At 37.7% G+C, this 19,560-nt stretch overlaps 1 long non-coding RNA gene across 1 annotated transcript in view; it reads left to right on the forward strand.

The window, feature by feature from the left end:
* Positions 1-9,524: 9,524 nt before the first annotated feature.
* The window catches only part of LOC148759252 (uncharacterized), a 35,594-nt gene continuing 25,558 nt past the window's right edge, over positions 9,525-19,560 (forward strand). The window contains exon 1 of the long non-coding RNA XR_016022144.1: positions 9,525-9,595. This is a non-coding gene — a long non-coding RNA (uncharacterized LOC148759252). The remainder of the gene's footprint in view (positions 9,596-19,560) is intronic.

The following is a 19,560-nucleotide window of genomic DNA, read 5'->3' on the forward strand; positions in this document are numbered from 1 at the left end:
TAGTCAGGATGAGGGGAGCAGTGTCCTTTTTGGTCCTCCCTGAAGCCTTTTCAAGGTCATGGGTCAACAGTGGGAATAAAACCCATCTTTCTGGTCCTTACTTAACACCCCACGCCTGATCCATTCCAGAACCACTTGATTCCTCGATGATGTGAATGATGTTGCATGCTTATGAGCACCTCTAATGTCCCTAATATGACCATTGGCAAGAGCAGAGTGATTGTTAGGCCAGGTTGAATGAGCAGTATTGAAAACTGCAGAGTAGGGTAGAGGGAGGCCTGCCTGAAACATTTCTTAAGGGTTATTTATTTATGGTAAAAAGCAAGCAAGCATTACTGCTTTGCATTCAGCTTATGACTTGCTATAAGATTTACTTATTATTGTAAAACAAGTTACGGTTTTAGATATAGAGCAATCTTTGCAGTGGTGTACCAAAGAGGAGGAAGTGAGCGTGGTCAGCTCTGGATGTAGGAAATGAAAGTATGTCTTAATACGAAGAATTCAAAAACAATAATCAAACGAACCCAATACTGCTGTGCTTTTAAGAAAAAAAGTCATCATGGTGGAGGCGCGGGCAGCGCGGAGGAGAAGACACCGGGCCAGGTGCGTGAATGTGGCCTCATCCTGCTCCTCGCATACACGCTGCGGGACCCCACCTCTTCTCTCCTTACCCTGTTTCTTCGGCTCCGCAACCCGGGCTGCGGGGAGATTCCAGCCTGGAAGGTTCTCCTGCCCATGCTCTCGCCCGCCTCCCCTCAGTATTCGAATCCTCGTGGGTCTGTGCCGTGGTGTGGGGGGGAAAGGCTGCCGCAGGAGCTGGAGCCAGCCAGCTCCACCGACCCTTCCAGCCCCAGCAGGTCTCCAGGTCCGGTTTCTGCAGCCTGGACCTAAGTGGCGTTGAGTTTGAGCCCCCGTTTCCCCCCAAAGACAAGATTTAACTACCAGTGGGAAACTTCCCACCCCACATTGCCTGCACAGTCGGTAAGTTAGCTATTGCGACTCATGCTCTTGAGGGTGCTTGCACGGGTTGCCTGAGAGTAATGAAAAATATAGTAATATTAAAACGGAATGTCCATGAGAAGTCTCTCACAAGGATCAGAGAGTCATGTCCTCTTGTCAGGACATTGTTAGATAAACTAGCAAAGTACCCCAGAGCTCAGCTGATGTTTACTCATGAGGGACAATCACTCATGTACAGCCTGTCTTACTGAACATAAGCAATACAGAGTTTAGAAGGGAAAAAGAACACTGTCAGTCTGTGAAAGAGTTCCTAGCTCCTCCAGGAACTGATTGGCTAAGAGCTGATGAAGAGAGAGTTCATCCTTGAGCAGATTGATAATTATCAGGGCAGGCAATTGCAATTGTTGTGGGGTTCTTTAAGAAATCCTGTGATTTCAGCTGAGGAGCTTCTGTGTTGTCTCATCTACAGCTACTGGCTGCTATTGTCTTTCTAATGCCACCTCCAGATTGCACTACTTCTTTCATTGCAATTTCGGTGAACATACAGTTACAGCAGCTTAGATTCACTCAACAAAACACACAATTCCCGTCATCAAGGAGCTTCAATTTACAGGAGGATACAAATAAGATAAATAAGCAAAATACGGATCATGCTAAAGAGAAAATACAGAGTAAGGAAGGATGAAATAAAGAAAATGACCCTGGTTAAAAAAATAATAATAAGTAAAAAAATAAAGTCATCATGTGCTGGCAATTCTAAACAATATTAGTGATAAAATATGCTTACCCTGAAAAATCAATTGTGAACAATTGCTGTAGTTAATGTTGAGTTTACTGGGTTGTGTAGGGGAGAAAAACTTTTCCCTCCTTCCTTTCTAGGTTATTTGGCTGGCCTAATAATTAAATTGACATGACAGATTAACAGGGGAAAAACAAATTTAATTTCATACGTACAGTATTGAGAGGGTCTCAGACAGGCAGTTGAGGCTTACATGCCATTCTGAGCTAAGGAGAAGGGCTTCAAAGGGGGAAGAAGACAATTCAAAGGAGGTGGGAAGAGCAAATGTTTAGTAAACAGATATTTGCTGAAGCCTTGCAGGGAAACCTTTCTGATGTAAAAAGTTATCTCTGATAATAATTCTCTTCCTGGTACAAGCCCTTTGTCTAAATTCTTTTCGGCAGTTAATGGGGAGGTAAAAAGCTCTTCCTGAATCTATTGGGCTGTGATTATCTTCCATTGAAAGTAATCCACTTACCAAAGTGGCACATTCTGGGGCAGCCTGCCCTGAATTCCATCAGTAGAAGTTTCAAATGAGCACTTTTAAACCACTTATCCTTTAATACACATTGTAATGTAATGGGAAGTTAATTTGGAGAACTTCCAGTTTTACATGGACTCATTCATCTATGTATATTTGTTCACAGAATAAATTTGTGGAGGTTTGGTGTTTTTGGAGCTAGCTTAGGAGGCCTTTTCCAAGTCCTATGGTATTACATATTCCTTCATTTAACAGTAGACTCGAAATAATGATAGCCCAGGCATTGTGAAGACAAGAAACAACTTGAATTATTTCAGATCTGTCATTCTCTATGACCCCTTGAAGTTGCTTTTTGTGTTTAAATTTTAAAAGTGTGGAAGAGTGTGAATTACAAGGTGCAATAGTTTTGTTTGGTAAGTGCAAATTTTAGCTCACACATGAAGTATTTTATCAAATTTGAATATCTTTAAAATAGAAATTTTAAAAAAATCATACTTTATGTGTTTTAAAACTAAAGAACAAATCAGGAAAATAATGATTATTGCTGATTATTGCATAATGATTACTTTTTGGCATATAGAAGAAGGGAATGTTGGGGCGGTCGGGTGGCAATTGGTTAGAGCGTGAGCTCTGGGCAACAGGGTTGCCAGTCCGATTCCCTCTGCACTAGAATGAAGACAACGAGCTGCCGCTGAGCTACCACTGAGTTCCTGGGCGGCCAGATGGCTCGGTTGGTTGGAGCGCATGCTCTCAACCATAAGGTTGCTAAGGTTGCTGGTTGGACTCCCACAAGGGATGGTGGGCGGTGCCCCTGCAACTAAGATTGAACAACGGCAACTGGACTTGAAGCTGAGCTGTGCCCTGCACAACTGAGATTGAAAGGACAACAACAACTTGACTTGGAGCTGATGGGTCCTGGTAAAAACGCACTGTTCCCCAGTAAAGTCCTGTTCCCCTTCTATAAAATCTTTAAAAAAAAAGGAAGGGAAGGTTAAAAAATGATCCACTCTGATTGTCCTGTGCTTGTCCTGTGCTAGGTATACTAGGTGTGCCACTGATTCCCTAAAATAACACTTTTCATTTCAAGTAAAATAGAACACATTAATTAGGATAGAGAGAAAACAGACTTTGTAACCAACTTTTTGTCTCCTTCCCCTCCCATAATAATTCAAGAAAAACGAATTACGACCTCCAAGTATTTTTTGATTTGTGATCTGTGAGTATGCTTCATGGAGCAGAGAAGTTTGTTTCTTGACTGTTTGGCATTTTGAAATGTGTATATGTTTGTACAATGATAATTTGAGGTGGACTTGCCTTTTAAATATGGTATGCATATTGCAGGGTATTTTAAACTTATTATCTGTCATCTTGTCACAGAAATGTCCCAATTGTAAAATGAGAATATATTCTTGGCACTGAGTGGTACAATTTAGGGAGTAGTGGAAGACACTGTCACTAAGTTTAATTTAAACAGTAAAATATTTTGCATATTCTAACAGCAGCAGTAAGTGAAAGTTACCTTTGGAAATGTAATTTCTTCCACAAACTATTTGTGAATCCCTGGATGTCCGGGTGTCCAGGAGTGTTGTCTCAGGGGGGTCAAGTTCTCGCCCTTAGGTGCCCTTGACCTCCTGGGCCCACACGCATGGAGCCACTTGGGGTGATCACCTGCACTATTTAAATCCTTTCCTCTTTCCTTGTACTTCTCCCCATCCTCCTTCTCCTCATTACTCATCTGCTTTTTTGTCCTCCTCTTCCTGTTTTTACTCCACACCAAAGGTTTAGAGTTAAATTCCCTTGATACAGCCTCATAAATTAATTTGTGTATACTACAACTCCACGATATTTGGCAAATCATGGTATTTTGGCTTCTATTTTCATTTCACTTGCATTAACACAATTCAAGCAACACAGAATGTAGGATTCAGATAAATGTATCTAAGGTTGGGGGCAGTTATGTGTATGTTTTTGCAAAGTAATCTGACCTTAAAAGGTCTTTGCTTTAGGATGTTGCCAAAATCAGGGATGAAGGACTTCTTGTAAAAACATACTTTTGGTTGTAAGAAACTCTTTTATATATAAATGTATATTTATGTCGGTTTAAAAGAAATACTTTGATTCTCTAGGCTTAGCAGGGAATGGAACTTTCAAGGCATCAAAAGTTAATGATTAGTCATAGGGTTTTTCTGCTATCTCCTTTGTTTTTTCATCCCAAACCATGTTAAGTAATATCTAGATGTTACTCTCATTGGTTTTCAGGCATCTACAAATGAGATATTTCTTCATAAAATTCAGGAACAGTTCTGAACCGTTCTTGGGCAAAAGTGGATACAAAGGAATTTTCCTCCAGCAGCCAGCTGAGCTCTGTGACCCTGAGTGCATTTCTACTCCAAAGGGTGGCAATAGTCAGCCCCTTACCACCTTCTTTAGAATAGGAAAGTTGGTGACAAGGCATTCAGCCATCACTCTCTCCCCATTGGCAGCAAGTTCACCACGCAGATTTTCTTTAACTACCCTAACTGGCAAGGGTGTCCACATGTTGGACTGAGAAAAAATTCTTAGAGACATTTTGCAAATATAATGTGGTCTTTTCTTGTTGCAATATTTGTCTCCTGGGACAGGACTGGCAGAGCCTTGTGGTAAGTTGCTTAATGGTAGTCGTCATGACCTGTTACTTCCATTTTTTTTCCCTCCCTAAGAGAGGGGGAAAAATATCAGGGTCCCTAGGCTCATACAGGGGCATTGGACCAAATTTGTCTCAGAATAGCAATGTTTTATTCTAAAATTTAAAAAATTGGCTTACCAGAACAGGGGTCTTGACCAGAGTCCATGGTCCTTAAGGGAGTTCTTGCTGGGCTGCAGGGTGCCGGAGACCCCTGTAAGGAAAGGCTACACAATCTTTTTTTGAATGTACATTTCATCAGTTTTTCAAAACCTCTGACTTTCTAAAATGATCTTTTTTTTTTTTTTGAAGCATTCCAGAAACTAAGGTTTGCTTCTCAAATTAACATTAACTCTTAATTGGGATGTGAAACTTACATGCCATTGCCTAATTCCATTTTTCAGAAAGTTAAATAAAGCAAACGCACAGTCAGGAGACAAGAGCAATACTAGAATATGATGAGGCTTGCCCTGTTTTTGGTTTTAGATTTAGTGGAACTATATTGATTTCAAGAGCTTGGTACTGAAGCATGCTGAGATGCCCCTAATTGAAAGAGAAGGATATATACTTTGTTTGAGTATATGTATGGTAGTGGACTGGCTAAGATTCTTGGTTTGTTAAATGCAATGAAAATTATTTAAAATATTTGATTTTGTAAAAGAAAATACTTTAAAAGGTTGAGTTTTTAAGCATGAAGACCCTTTATTTCTGAGTAGAGAAATTGGGGTCACCTACTTTCTTTTATTCATTTTTTCTGTATTGCTTAGATAAATAAAAAGATAAGCCACTTGATTCATTTAAGAGAAACTCTGTTTTAGACACTGTTAATACATTATAACACCATTTATAGCAATCATTGAACCACAAATAGTGATGAGGAAGATTCTGAAATACTAGATACTGGTGGACCTTTAAATAATAATTTCATAAAACTTGGGAAAATTGGCACTGAACATGGAAAAACTGATGCAATGTCAGTTTAATGAAAGTTTGCTAGCTAATTTTTTTTTTTGTAAGTTTACATATGCCTCTTGAATACTTTTATGCAGGATTTAACTTGGTATCATCTCATTTTAGTGAACGCATTTAGTCACTCCAAGAGTTTAACGAAAAGTGTTTCTATAATTAAATACATAGGTTGGTTTCTATGTGATTCCATAATAATAATACTGGAATGCAGGTTTCTCCAGCTAACCTGAAAGTAGAGCGTTCCTGTGAGAGCTTTTGTAAGCCACAATGGTGTAAAGGCAACTGGGCACAGCAGGGAGCCTGGGTCCTTCAAGCTCCATGATGGGTGGCAAGAGGAGGGTCCTTAGAAATAAGCAATTCTCTTGTGGTGTGAGAAGAGTCAGACAATGAGAACTCAACGGAGGAGAGATCATAGAGTCAGGAAAAATGTTATAGAATTCCAGAAGTGCAGCTTTCATTGTCCTGCACCGTCCAGAATTGATGCAGACTGAAACACTCTTCTATCCCTCACTCTTCAAAAACCCTTTTTAGTGATATCTTCCCTTCAGAATGCATCTTGATTTTGTAATGAAAGTCAGCTCTTAGGCCGGTTTTCATTTTTACTTTAAAGCTTAAAATGCAAAGAAAAAAAATGCACATCTAATCTAATCTGTCAAATTCTTCTAAGTCTGTCTATCTGTCTGTCTGTCTCCCTCTCTCTCCCTTTCAATATTTTGTTAGAAAATGGTGGCAGTGAAATATATAATATATCCCTAGCATATACGTGCCCTGTTACTCTCACATGCCTGTTTGACTTAAATATTCTCTACTATCACCCATTCTTCTACGTTTAAACTCAATTTATTTTCACTGAATTCTTTCCTTTGAATCCTAGTATTAAAAGCTATATCATGAGGAAAATACTGAAAAAAAAGCCGCAATACTACACGGGGTGCCAAAAAAATGTATGCACATTTTAAGAAAGGAAAAAACTGTGTTAAAATTACGCTGATGGTAACCACTTTGAGCACCTCTTGTAATCGCAGAAGTCAAACGTGACTTGTATTCATCTTTTGTTATCGGTATATATTGAGTATTACAATTTTAATGTAGCTTTTTCCTTTCTTAAAATATGTATACATTTTTTTGCCACCCTCTGTGTATCGAGACTTGGAATCAAATTTCTTTGGTGTTTCTCTGTCACTGGTTTCTGAAGGCCTCACTGTCCCTGCTCTTGATTATCTTCATTAGTCACAGGCACATTCACATTTGTTTAGGGGCCTGATTCCTGGGCCAATAATTTCATTTCTTTAAAGAGCTATATGACTTCCTTACAGGAAGGGACTAAATGAGCCAGGAAATAAGGATTCCCAATCAATCTTTAAGTCATGTTTCTGTCCTGTTAGTGAAATCAATTAAGTCCTGTTTGCATAATTCCTATCATAAATCTGGAGTCAACCACATCAATCGTACTGCAGAGCAGTAAAGAGAATTGGTATAAATCTGTTTGAGGGGGACAAAGTAATTAAATATCTTGCATTTAGCTATTGTACGTTTAGCGAACAATATTTACATTTAGAATGCTTTATTTTCTAAAAAAACATCTGAAATTTCTTTTCTACATAATCTCTTTATATTGCAATTTTATATCTCTTGAGAGAAATATAGCTTCAGAGTTTTTTCTTGCATTGCAATTTGCCAATCATAGAGAAATTCAGTGAGAGGCTAAGAAACTAGGTATTCTTTTTATTTCCAGCATAATATTTTATTAATTTTCTATGCTCCATAAAATAGCTATGATGTCTATTTCTGAAATCTTGGCTTTTTCTATGTTGAATAATTGTGTGATTTCTAACTGGTACTCTCTTGTTCATCCATTTGCAAATATTTACCTCTATTCTGTTCAAATTGAGCATCCTGGACTTACTTGACACAACAAAATACTACATATTTCTTTGGCTTTTTAAATGATTATTATTGCTCTCTGAAATGATTGCTTATAATTTAATTTTTCAATTAGTCTTACCTTTTAAGTAAGAAAATAAAGCTATTTTCATTAAAATATATTATTTGACCAAATATTTTTAGGAAATCAGAGGTGTTTCCTGTGAGTGTGTGTGTGTGTGTGTGTGTGTGTGTGTGTGTGTGTATCAGTAAATATTTAGCTGGCTCACTCAGTTATTTGCAGGGGTAGTATACAACTTACTTAACCATCTGGAGCGTATGAGTACCAACCAAGAAGAACAGGGCATTTGTCTTAGAGCTGGGGAAAATGCTGGATCATAAAGAGTGGGTTCTTGGGAGTGGGGCTGGGATAGATGGAGTAGCTGTACCAAAAAGATCCAGATACCCATTCATTCTATTATTTGAAGAACTGTGCCATCTTGATGTGGGCCAATGGACAGATGTAGCTATTTACAATGCATTCTAATAAAGCAGCGTGGCACTAAGGAAAAAGCATGGACGTCAGAGTCAAAAACAACAAGTTTAGATCCTACCTTTATAGCATGGTAGTTGTGCAACTCTGGGAATGTTTCTTATCCTCTATTAGTTTCCTTGTCTATAAAGAACACAACAATATCCTCCATGTAGGATTGCTACATGGTTACAGGTAGCATGAGTAAAATACAGTATCTGGCCTACGGCAAGTGTACAGTCATTGAGAGTGGTTGCCATATTTCTCTTCATTTCCGTGACCCCATTCTCTTGGGTTCCTCTTCCCTTGTTGGAAAACCTTTTCTTGGGCTCTTTGCCCTCAACATGGGTGCTCCCTGGGATTTCTTTCCACAGGTGTCTTTTGTTCTCTTTCTGTACGCTGTCTCCAGCAATCTCATCCATCACCATCACTTCTGCCATCACCTTAGCAGAGATTTCCTCATCTGAATCATCATTTCGCTTTTCTCCTGGGCTCCAAATCCAACTTCTTAGTAGTAATCTCTGCTTGAATATCCTCAGACTCCACATGTCCAGAATTGAACTCATCACCTTTCTTGTCACTGACTCCTTTTTTTGCCTCTCCTACCTTGGTTACAGTAGCACCATTCATTTACTCTCTTAAGCCAGCAACCAGAGGGTCATCTTGAACATTCACTACCATTTTTATACGCAAATATGTCACCTGTTCCTATCAATTTTGTCCCTTACATATCTTTTCATTCCCACTGTCTTAGCTCAGGTGCCCATTCTTTCTCTACTATTAACTAACTTTCTCTGTTTCCAGCATCTCTCCAGACTATCCTAATGTGAAGCCAAGAGAATATTTTTTTTCTTTTTGATGTTGCTTTATTTAAAAATTTTATTACCCCCAAGTGACTAGTCATTGTAAAAATATCAGAAAATACAGACATATAAAAATAAGAAATAAAAAATGCTTGTAATCCACCAGCCCGATGACACAACTGCTAAAAATTTCATATACATTCTTTCAGACTATTTTAAACATAAAAATAACAGAATGCTATATAAGGTTGAACCCTAGTAGTTTTTAAATCCTTGATGAGGTGACATTGAAAATAAACCGAACTAAGATTTGCAGTCTGACTTGCACTGGGCAACTGATGGTGCATCCACTGTGCTGATATATTAAAGTGAGACCATCAGTTGGTGATGGATTGTTGGCTGATTTTATTTTAAAGGAACATATGATAAATCATATACCTTTGTTGACGTTATGGTTTCTCCTGAAGGAAATAGATGTCCCTGCCGTCAGTCATCCTAGGAATGGTCAGTCCTGGGGCATGAAACTTGAAAGGCAAGCTGAGGTGAGGTAAGAGGTTTTTCTCTTTTTAACACCAGAAGTTCCTGTAGGCTAAACTCTGAAGAACAGGATCCCAGGGCATTTCCGGTGAAGTAACAGCTATGGCTACATGGATGAGGTTGGGAGCAAATCGGCCTTATTAGGGACCAAGCGTCTGCTGTGGGCATGAGCAGTAGAATTCCTGAGTTATTCTGAACGTAGGGCTTCCCTCCCAGTATTCCCCAAATTACAGTGAGACTCCATGGAAGTTACAGCCTGCTTCCTGAGGAACGGTGGGGAAATAAGGATAAGGGTCCATTTGAGACTTGAGACAACATTAAGTAACTAGTAAATACAGCTAGACAGAGCCAAGATGACCAGTCAGTAAATGTAGTTAAGATATATCTGGTATCTGGTCAGTAATTTAAATTCAGTAGTAACAGAAAGTCAGTAAATTGTAGCAGACAGTGGCACCTTTTCAGCGCTATAGAATAATTTACTTGCATTGTGAGTTTTATAATCCTACGTGTGGCAATAGCTTAACTGAATGACCTTTAAAAGGTAAAATCTTGTCTAGGTGTTTGATTTTTAGCTAGATAATAATCCTTTGAGAAAACAAGCCTTGGTAAATAATAGGTGGCCATATTTATCAGTTCGAGTTCATTGTTCTGAGGCTCTTCATTGTTGACTGTCGCTCACAGGTTTTGTAGAATGAGGTAGTTTCTGTGGTGAGTAGCTCCCCACAACATATTTTCATGTTGCCTTCAGTGATAATGTTTTGGCACTTGTATGATCTATTAATTTCTGACAGAACCTGCAGCTCTCCATTTTAAATCTGTCTTGTAAATGCTTCCGTGTTCTACTGGTGGAAAGTAGATCTGAGATTTCCTGAGTCTCAAAAGGCATTTTTGTGAACTAATGCTTTTAACCTAATATCTTCGAAGACAGCAATTAACATGGTATATTTAAGTAGCTAAGTTTTTCCTCTTCATATGCTGGCCTCTGAAATATCACTGACCGTGTATATCACTTGCCACTTACATCATGGGGAGGAGGTATTTCAACTTAATATAAAACTAATTCAGTCTTTTCATTCCTATAGTTAGTTTTACTTTATTGTTGTTTAACAGATTCAAATGGGAATTTGTTCTGTAAGTTACCTTTTGTTTCTTAAGAATACTTTTCTCGCAGAGTTAAGCTAAGTACCTTTTCAGTCTTTTTCTAAATATTTTGCGTTCATGGATATGAAATAGGAATATTTTTAGTTTTTATAGTACCAAAATTATTTCTGAACTTTGTGTAATGGAATAAAGTCCACCAAGATAATTTGTGTTTTATACTGATTGGATTAAATATATACTAATGTTCAAATATTCATGTACACTGATATTTAAATATTTGTCTTCTCCTAAGGCCCAATATAGCAGCTTGTTTATAGCACTAGATCTCCAACTTTACCTTGCATCCTAATTGCCTGGAAAATACTGGGTCTCACCCTGAGTTTCTGATTCAGTAGGTCTGGGGAGAGGCCAAGAATTCACTTTTCAAACAAATTTTTAGGTGATGCTGATGCTTCTGCCCTGTCTCCTACTTGGAGAACCACTGATTTAAATATTCAGAGGGATGCTCTTCATAGGGCTTGCCTGGATACCAGGGTGTTTCTGTGGCCAGTAGACCCAGACAGGGGTCCCTCATGGATGTTCCAATTCTACATCCTTTGATCTTATATCTCCATTTAATTCCATGACCTTTGGAATTCTGGCCCAGGGGATGGGGAGAGGGCTGAGGCCATTCGCCCTAAAGCAGCTATTGGAGAGTAGGCAGGCGTAGAATAGTTTGTTAGTTTAAGTTTGTACAAGTTGAAGAGTTCCAGCTGAAGTTGTTCTAAAGGCAAATAGAAATTATGGAGCAAGAATAGGGCTGTAGAGAGAAGGAAAACTAATAACTTATTGATGACCTAGTGATAGATGCCTTCATTGCCTCATTTCATTAATCCCTACAAGTCTCCTGCGGGTAGGCAACAGTATTCTTATTTTTACAGATGAGGAAGGAAACTCAGATTCAGAAAGGTTAGGTAACTTGTAATCATCTAGGACCCAAATGTGAACCCAGTTGGTTTGTTTCTGAACTCTCTATTATATCTGTGGATGAGAGTTTATGAAGGGAGGTAGGCATAGTGTCATATGCTGCACAGGGGTCAGGCAGGATAAAGTCTGAGAAAAGTCCAATTAGATTTGCTGTCTGAAAAGAAAACTTTTAGTATTTTGGTTGGGGATATAATTCCTCCATCTGCAGAGGACAAGGTAGGAGAGTCAATAAGTGAAGATTCACTTTTTGAAAAGGTTGGTTTTAAAAGGAAAAAGACCTTAATTCTCATAGAAACTTAAGATCTTCCTTAACATAGGCACCTGTTAAAGACTGAATGTTTGTGTCCCACCCAATTTATATGTTGAAGCCCTAACCCCTAATGCAATGGTATTTGGAGGTGGGGCCTTGAGGAAGTAATGAGATTTTAATTAGGTTTCGTAGGCAGGATGCTCATGATGGGATTGGTGCCTTTGTAAGAAAAGGAAGAGTGATCTCTCTTTCCACGTACGCACACCCAGAAAAGGGCATGTGAGCACACAGCAAGAAGGTGGCTGTCTGCAAGCCAGGAAGGAGACCCTCACCAGAACCAAACCACACTGGTACTTTGTTCTCAGACTTCCAGCCTCCAGAACTGTGAAAAAATAAATGTCAGTTGTTTAAACCACCCAGTTTTTAGTATTTTGTTTATAGCAGCCCAAGCTGACTGAGACAGCACCCCTGCAAATTGGTGGATTGTCTACTGAGGGACGTCTGTTAAAAGGTTGCTCCAGGTTTTCGAATACATTGAATTGGTGCCTCTTGGTGTTCTTTTTCCCATCCCTACTTCTGTTGGAACACTCACAGACAATCAGGGTATTCCAGTCTTGGCAGGGTTCTCCTGCCAAATGTGCTTAATTATATAACTGGGTGAGGTGTGCATTGCCTCTTGCATAAGAACCGGTTTTTCTGTCATTTATCAAGCTGGATTGCGCTACTTTTGCTTGTGTGTGTGAGATACGTGGGGTGGTGAAGGTGCTGTTAAAAGCTTTACTTGAATGGCTTTCAGTCTTAGTTTGAGCTTTAGCGCTGATGAGCTAAAGTCTTAACAGCACTAAGGAAATCAACTCTATTATGTTTAAGTCTGAAGTATTTACAGAGCTACCCCAAAATAAATGAATTAGCAAGTTATTGATTCATATAGATCAGTGCATTCATATACAAGATAGTATAAAATGTTATTTGATTTCTGCTATGAACTCATTTTATATTTTGATTTTGAAGTTACAGTGGAGATAACTTATAAATGACTACAGATTTTTTTTGATACAGCATAACTAAAAAAATTCTTGGTTGATTTATTACTGAACTCCCAAATATTTCACAGGTAGAGCCAAGAGAATGAACAGCATATTAAACATGAAGGTAGTGTTACTTAAATTCTTTTTAGAATAAGGCAGAATATAAAATAACTAATACAAAACAGAGATACTAATTGGTATCTAAGAGAAAGTTATATTGCTGACATCACATGATTTCTATGAATTGAAATAGGTTTTGGAAATGATTTATAGGTGTTTCTTTTGTCTGAAGCATATCTAGCTAAGTTTCTAAAACTGCTAGGAATTCTCCCTGAGGGTAAGTATGAAGTCTGTGTGAAGCCACGCTCTTCAGCAACATGAGGACCAGAGAGTAGACACTCAGACATTCCCAAATGTCAGCCCTATGTGTTAGGTGAAATTTAACAGTTAACCACACAAGATTAGAGAACCATCAGCAGATATTTATATACTATATCCATCTATATCTGTCTATCTGTATCTATCTATCTATCTATCTATCTATCTATCTATCTATCTATCTATCATCTATCTATCTATCCCTATCCCTATCTATATCTATATATATAGGCCAATGGTGGCATTATTCTCCTTTTAAGTCACCTGAAAGAAATCACAAATATTAGAACATTGCATTGGGTTATACACTCACATGTGTATTATACCCCCTGACCACCTGAATGTGCTACTATAAATATAAACTATAACCTTTGTGTTTCAGTTTGTTTGTCTGTAAAATGGGGATAATAGTAGTACCTGCCTTATAGAGTAGTTATGAGGATTAAATATTACTGCATGAACTGCCCTTAGAACTATGCCTGCCACAGACTCTTCCAATAGACACATCACACCATGTTTGGGCCAGTGTGCTGGGGGAATAAGGAGCTGGGAAATACCCATTGCTGTCGGCAGCCTTGCTGATGGCTTTATGATTTTGCTATAACTGGACAAGTCACTTGGCCTCCCTAGGACTCCATTCCCTCTTTATGGAGAATGAGGGTGCTGGGCGAATCTCTAAATCCCTTCAAGCTGTGATGTTATATTTGACTGATGTGACCTCAGTCACGAAGAAGTTGACTAATTCTAGGACTGCTAATATATTTCTTACATACTGATCACAAAAGCAATTAGACAGAAGCCCTTCTACACAATAACAATCTCCAAGAGACTAACTCTAGTGATCCGGAAGCCGCTGTCACAGATGATTTTCCCTGGGGCTCCATTCCCTTTAGTTGGACCTCCCCCCACCTTCACTTTACTTGAAGCAAACTTTGTTGTTAATTCATTTCCTAGAGTTCTCAAAGTTGAAACCAGTTCATTAGAAAAATTCCTGTGCTCACAAAACTTCATGGAATTGGAAGGTTTTGATTCTAGCCTAGGAAGGATCAGACTGACCAGGGTAAGACTGTTCTACAAAGTGTGTCTAGGAGTCTTTCATCATTGGCAATTGCTGATATAATAACTGTTCAATAATACTTTGAACAGGGTCATTTTCCAGGCTTGATCATGATAACACTTCTCTAGGCAGCTAGCAACAGTGGAGAGAGGGCATGCGAAGAAAATTACAAATATGGGACAATGATGTTACTGTGAAATTGCAAAATTGGATTTCTAATGTATTTTAGGGATCACAAAATGACCAGCAAGAAAGGTTAATGCCAACTCCATCAGTGCCTGGGAAACTGTAGCGCGAGTATAAGGAACTCATGGATATTATGTTTGACATGGATGGGATTTGCTCCCTGTATATTTCTAGCAGTCAGTCATTTAAGTATCTAGATATTATACATATAGAGAATGTGAACTAGTAATGTTTGAATCAAAGATCTTGTAAATTGTTTTGTAAACCTCTTGTGGATAGGGATTGTTTAATACACTTTGTCTTACCCCACGTACCTGACTTCATTATATTCATAATAGAGATTCAGCTGCTTTTTGAGATGAAGACAGGAGGTAAGATCACAATATATATAAATAAACTGCATAGTGTGTTTCATACATATTTTAAGTGAAAAGATCCTTTTTTGTGTGTGAGAGAAGCTCCTAGATACTCTTGAGAAAATTCATTTAAAATGTCTATTTCCATTTTATCATTCTGATTTGGGGACCTAGAAGGTTTAAGTCACATTAAAATGTGCAAAACAATTTGGGGACTGTGATCAATAATGTTGTAAAGATTTTGTAGGGTATCCGATGGACACTTGTCTCATTAGGGAGACCACCTCAGGGATGATGTAGATGCCTGATCACTGCACTGGACACCTGAAGCTGAAGCTGAACAATAATGAATGTCAACTACAATTTTATATATATATATAGAAGTGGAGTACAGCATTAGGAATAGAGACAGTGGAAATGTAATGGCTGTGTGCGATGTCAGAAGGATAGTGGATGGGGGGAGGGGGGTTGTCATCGTGAGGGATATAAATGATAAATGTGTAACTATTACATTGTTTTGTGCACCTGAAACTAATAAAAAAAGTTATAAAAAATATCAACAGCAGTAAAAACTTTAAAAAAATAAAAATAAAAATAAAATGCACAAGACAAGAAAATGTTCTTAATGCAATTAATAGTTTCACCCTGGTTTATTAGGCTTGATTGCTGTCAGGGAGCTATAATGGGGATGATAAAATCTAAAATATTTCATATGCATGTAAAATGATTTAAAGTTAGTGAGGATTTGTTTACTAATAAGCCAAGCTCTTATAGACATGCCTTACTCTTTCCCCCAGAACTTCACAAGGTCCACAAATAGGAATCAGCCCATTCATTCATTCCTCAGCACAATTGAGAAATTGTCTCAAGGTTTCATTTTAAATAGTGTGGGTGTTTGCATCTCTTATTAGTTATTTTTTTAATTATGAAATATCATAGACCTATGAAAAGTATAGAGGACAGTATCATGAACACTCAGCATACTGGTTACCTGGTGTAAGATCACAAACACAATTGAAGTCCCTTTGGAACCGTACCTTCCTCCCATCTTTCCTCCTCCTTCCCAAGTTTTTGTGCTTTTACTATATACAGATACAGCCTTAAAAATGCTGGTATTATTGGTCTATCTTTAATTTATATATAGACTGTATCATATTATATGTATCCTTCTTCAAAAACTTTTTTGTTTATTTAACAATACATTTTTGACATGTTGATAGATATAGCTCTATTTTGTTCACTTCCACCTATTTTATGAGGTGAATAGACCCCCAATTTTTTTAGCTATTTTATTGACCTGTTGTTTCAAACTTTTCTGTTTCAAAATAGTATTGTATTAAACATTCTTTAACATTTCTCCGTATCTTTTATTCAAGAATCTCTTTAGGGATGTATCTGTATGAGAGGAATTGCTGTGTCACAGGGTTAGCACATCTTTACCAAGACTAGTTACAGCCGAGTTGTCCTGGAAAGTGGTTGTGCCAATTTACATATTTCCCTAAGAATATTCCTGTTGCTCCATATTCTCATTAGCACTTAACAGAATTTTTCATTTTTGCCAATCTGATGAGTATGAAATATTATATATCTTACTGTTTTAATGAGCACTTCCCTGACTGCTAATGAAGTCGAGCAATTTTTTATGTTTATTGGCCATTCAAGTTTCCTGCTCTGAGAATTAGGTTTGTTATATCTTTTTGCTCATTTTTTTTAAGGTTGTTTATCTTCATAGTGATTTATAGTTCTTTATAATATTTGGCCACTAATAATATTTTTTTCTCCCAGTCTGTGGTTTTTGATTTTTAAATGTTGTCTTTTAATTACATCATTTGTTTTAATACATCATTTGTAAATTATTTTAAATGTTTTTTGTTTAATAAAGTTTTTCATATCATGGGATCATAAAGCTATCTTCCAATTTTTTCCTCTAAGTGTTTAAAAGATCCCCCCCCCCACTTAGCTTTTAATTTATCTGCAATTTAATTTTATAAATTGTGTGCAATAGAGATCTAATTTTATTTTACTTTTGCATACCAATTATTCTAGTATAACTTCCTGAATGGAATTTCCTATGCTGGGAATGGGTGAATTTTTATTAATGCTTTGAGTTTATTTTGCCTCTTGAAACTAATGGATCAGGTTATTACCAATTCTTGGAACACTTAAGAATCTCTGAATATTTTATTTCCTGCATTATTTTTTATATATTTTTTAAATTATTGTTTTATTTTTCAATTATAGTTGATGTACAATATTACATTAGTTTCAGGTGTGCAACATAGTGATTGGACATTAATATAACTTACAAAGTGATCACCCCAATAAATCTAGTACCCATCTAACCTCATACATAGTGATTACAATATTACTGACTATATTCCTTATGTTGTACTTTACATCCCCATGATTATATTGTAATTACCAATTTATACTTTTTAATCCCTTCTTTCTTTTCACCCACCCCCAACCCCCCTCCAAGTTGGCAACCATGAAAATGTTCCGTGTATCTATGAGTCCATTTCTGTTTTGTTTGTTCATTTATTTTGTTCTTCAGATCACACATATAAGTGAAATCACATTGCATTTGTCTTTCTCTGTCTAACTTACTCCACTCAGCATAATACTCTCTAGGTCCATCTATGTTGTTGCAGATGGCAAGATTTTATTATTTTTTAATGGCTGAGTAATATTCCATTGTATATATGTACCACCTCTTCTTTATTCATCCACTGACACCCAGATTGCCTCTATATCTATAGCTTACCTCTATAGTTATTGTAAATAAAACTGCAATGAACATATGCATGCACATGTCCCTTTGAAGTAATGTTTTGAATTTCTTTGGATAAATACCCATAAGTGGGATTACTGGTTCTTGATTTATCTCCTTTTTTTTATAACCTTTGTTTTAAAGTCTATTTAAGTATTGCTACCCCAGCTTTTTTGTTTGTTTGTTTCCATTTTTATGAAATATCTTTTTCCCATCCCTTTACTTTCAGTCTCTGTGTATCTTTTGATCTCAAATGAATCTCTTGTAGGGTCTTGTTTTCTTATCCATTTAGCCACCCTATTGTTTGATTAGAGAATTTGAATCCATTTACATTTAAAGTAATTATTGATAGATATGTGGTTATTCCTATTTTATTATTCATATTTTTGTTCTTTGTTTTCTTCTACTTACATTTCTTGTAATACTGGTTTGGTATTGAATACCTTTAGCTTTTACTTGTTTGGGAAGCTCTTTATCTGTGCTTTGATTCTAAATGATAGCTTTGCTCTGTAGAGTATCTTGGTTGTAGGTCTTCGCTTTTTATCACTTGGAATATTTCCTGCCAATCCCTTCTGGCCTGCAGAGTTTCTGTTGAGAAATCAGCTGACAGTCTTATGGGAGCTCATTTGTAGATAACTAACTGCTTGTGTCACGCTGCTTTTAAGAGTCTCTCTCTGTCTTTAACCTTTGGCATTTTAATTATGATGGGTCTTGGGGTGGGCCTCTTTGGGTTTATCTTATTTGGGACTCCCTGTGCTTTCTGGGCTCGTATGTCTATTTTCTTTGCCAAGTTGGGAAATTTTTGTCATTATTTCCTCAAACGGGTTTTCAATTCCTTGCTCTCTTCTCCTTCTGGTACCTCAATGATGTGAATGTTGGTATGCTTAATGTTGTCCTAGAGCCCCTTAAACTATCCTCAATTTTTTTTAAAAAAGATTTTATTGGGGAAGGGGAACAGGACTTTATTGGGGACTTCCAGGATATTTTCCAAGCCAAGTTGTCCTTTCAATAGTAGTTGTGGACGTCATAGTTCAGATCCAGGTCCAGTTGCTGTTGTTAGTTGCAGGGGGCACAACCCACCATCCCTGTGGGACTTGAACTGGTAACCTTGTGGTTGAGAGGATGCGCTCCAACCAACTGAGCCATCAGGGCGCTCAGCGGCAGCTCAGCTCAAGATGCCATGTTCAATCTTAGTTGCAGATCTTAGTTGCAAGGGACAGAGCCCACCATCCCTTGCGGGAGTCGAGGAGTCAAACTGGCAACCTGTGGTTGAGAGCCCACTGGCCCATGTGGGAATTGAACCAGTAGCCTTCAGAGTTAGGAGCACAGAGCTCCAAACGCCCGAGCCACCATGCTGGCCCACTATCCTCATTTTTTTTAGAAATTATTTTTTCTTTCTGCTGTTCTGATTGCGTGTTCTCTGCTACCTGATCTTCTAAATTGCTGATTCAGTTCTTTGCTTCATCTAATCTACTGTTGATTCCCTCTAATGTATTCTTTATTTCAATTATTGAAGTCTTTATTTCTAACTGGTTCTTTTTTATGTTTTCTATCTCCATTTTTATGTTTCCTTTCTCTTTGTTAAAGTTCTCACTGAGTTCATCTACTCTTGCCCTAAGTTCATTGAGCATCCTTATAACCAATGTTTGGAACTCTGTATCTGGTAGATTGCTTGTCTGTATTTTGTTTAGTTCTTTTTTCTAGAGTTTTGCTCTGTTCTTTCATTTGGGACATGTTTCTTTGTCTCCCCATTTTGGCTGCTTCCCTGTGTTTCTATGTATTAGCAGGGCTGCTGTGCTTGCTGGTCTTAGTAGAGTGGCCTTGTGTAATAGGTGTGCTGTGGAGCCCAATGGTGCAGTCTCCCTGGTCACCAGCACCAGGTG

This window comes from Rhinolophus sinicus, chromosome 1 (genome assembly GCF_057876585.1).
Source record: "Rhinolophus sinicus isolate RSI-liver-muscle chromosome 1, RSI-T2T, whole genome shotgun sequence".
Classification (NCBI taxonomy): Eukaryota; Metazoa; Chordata; class Mammalia; order Chiroptera; family Rhinolophidae; genus Rhinolophus; species Rhinolophus sinicus.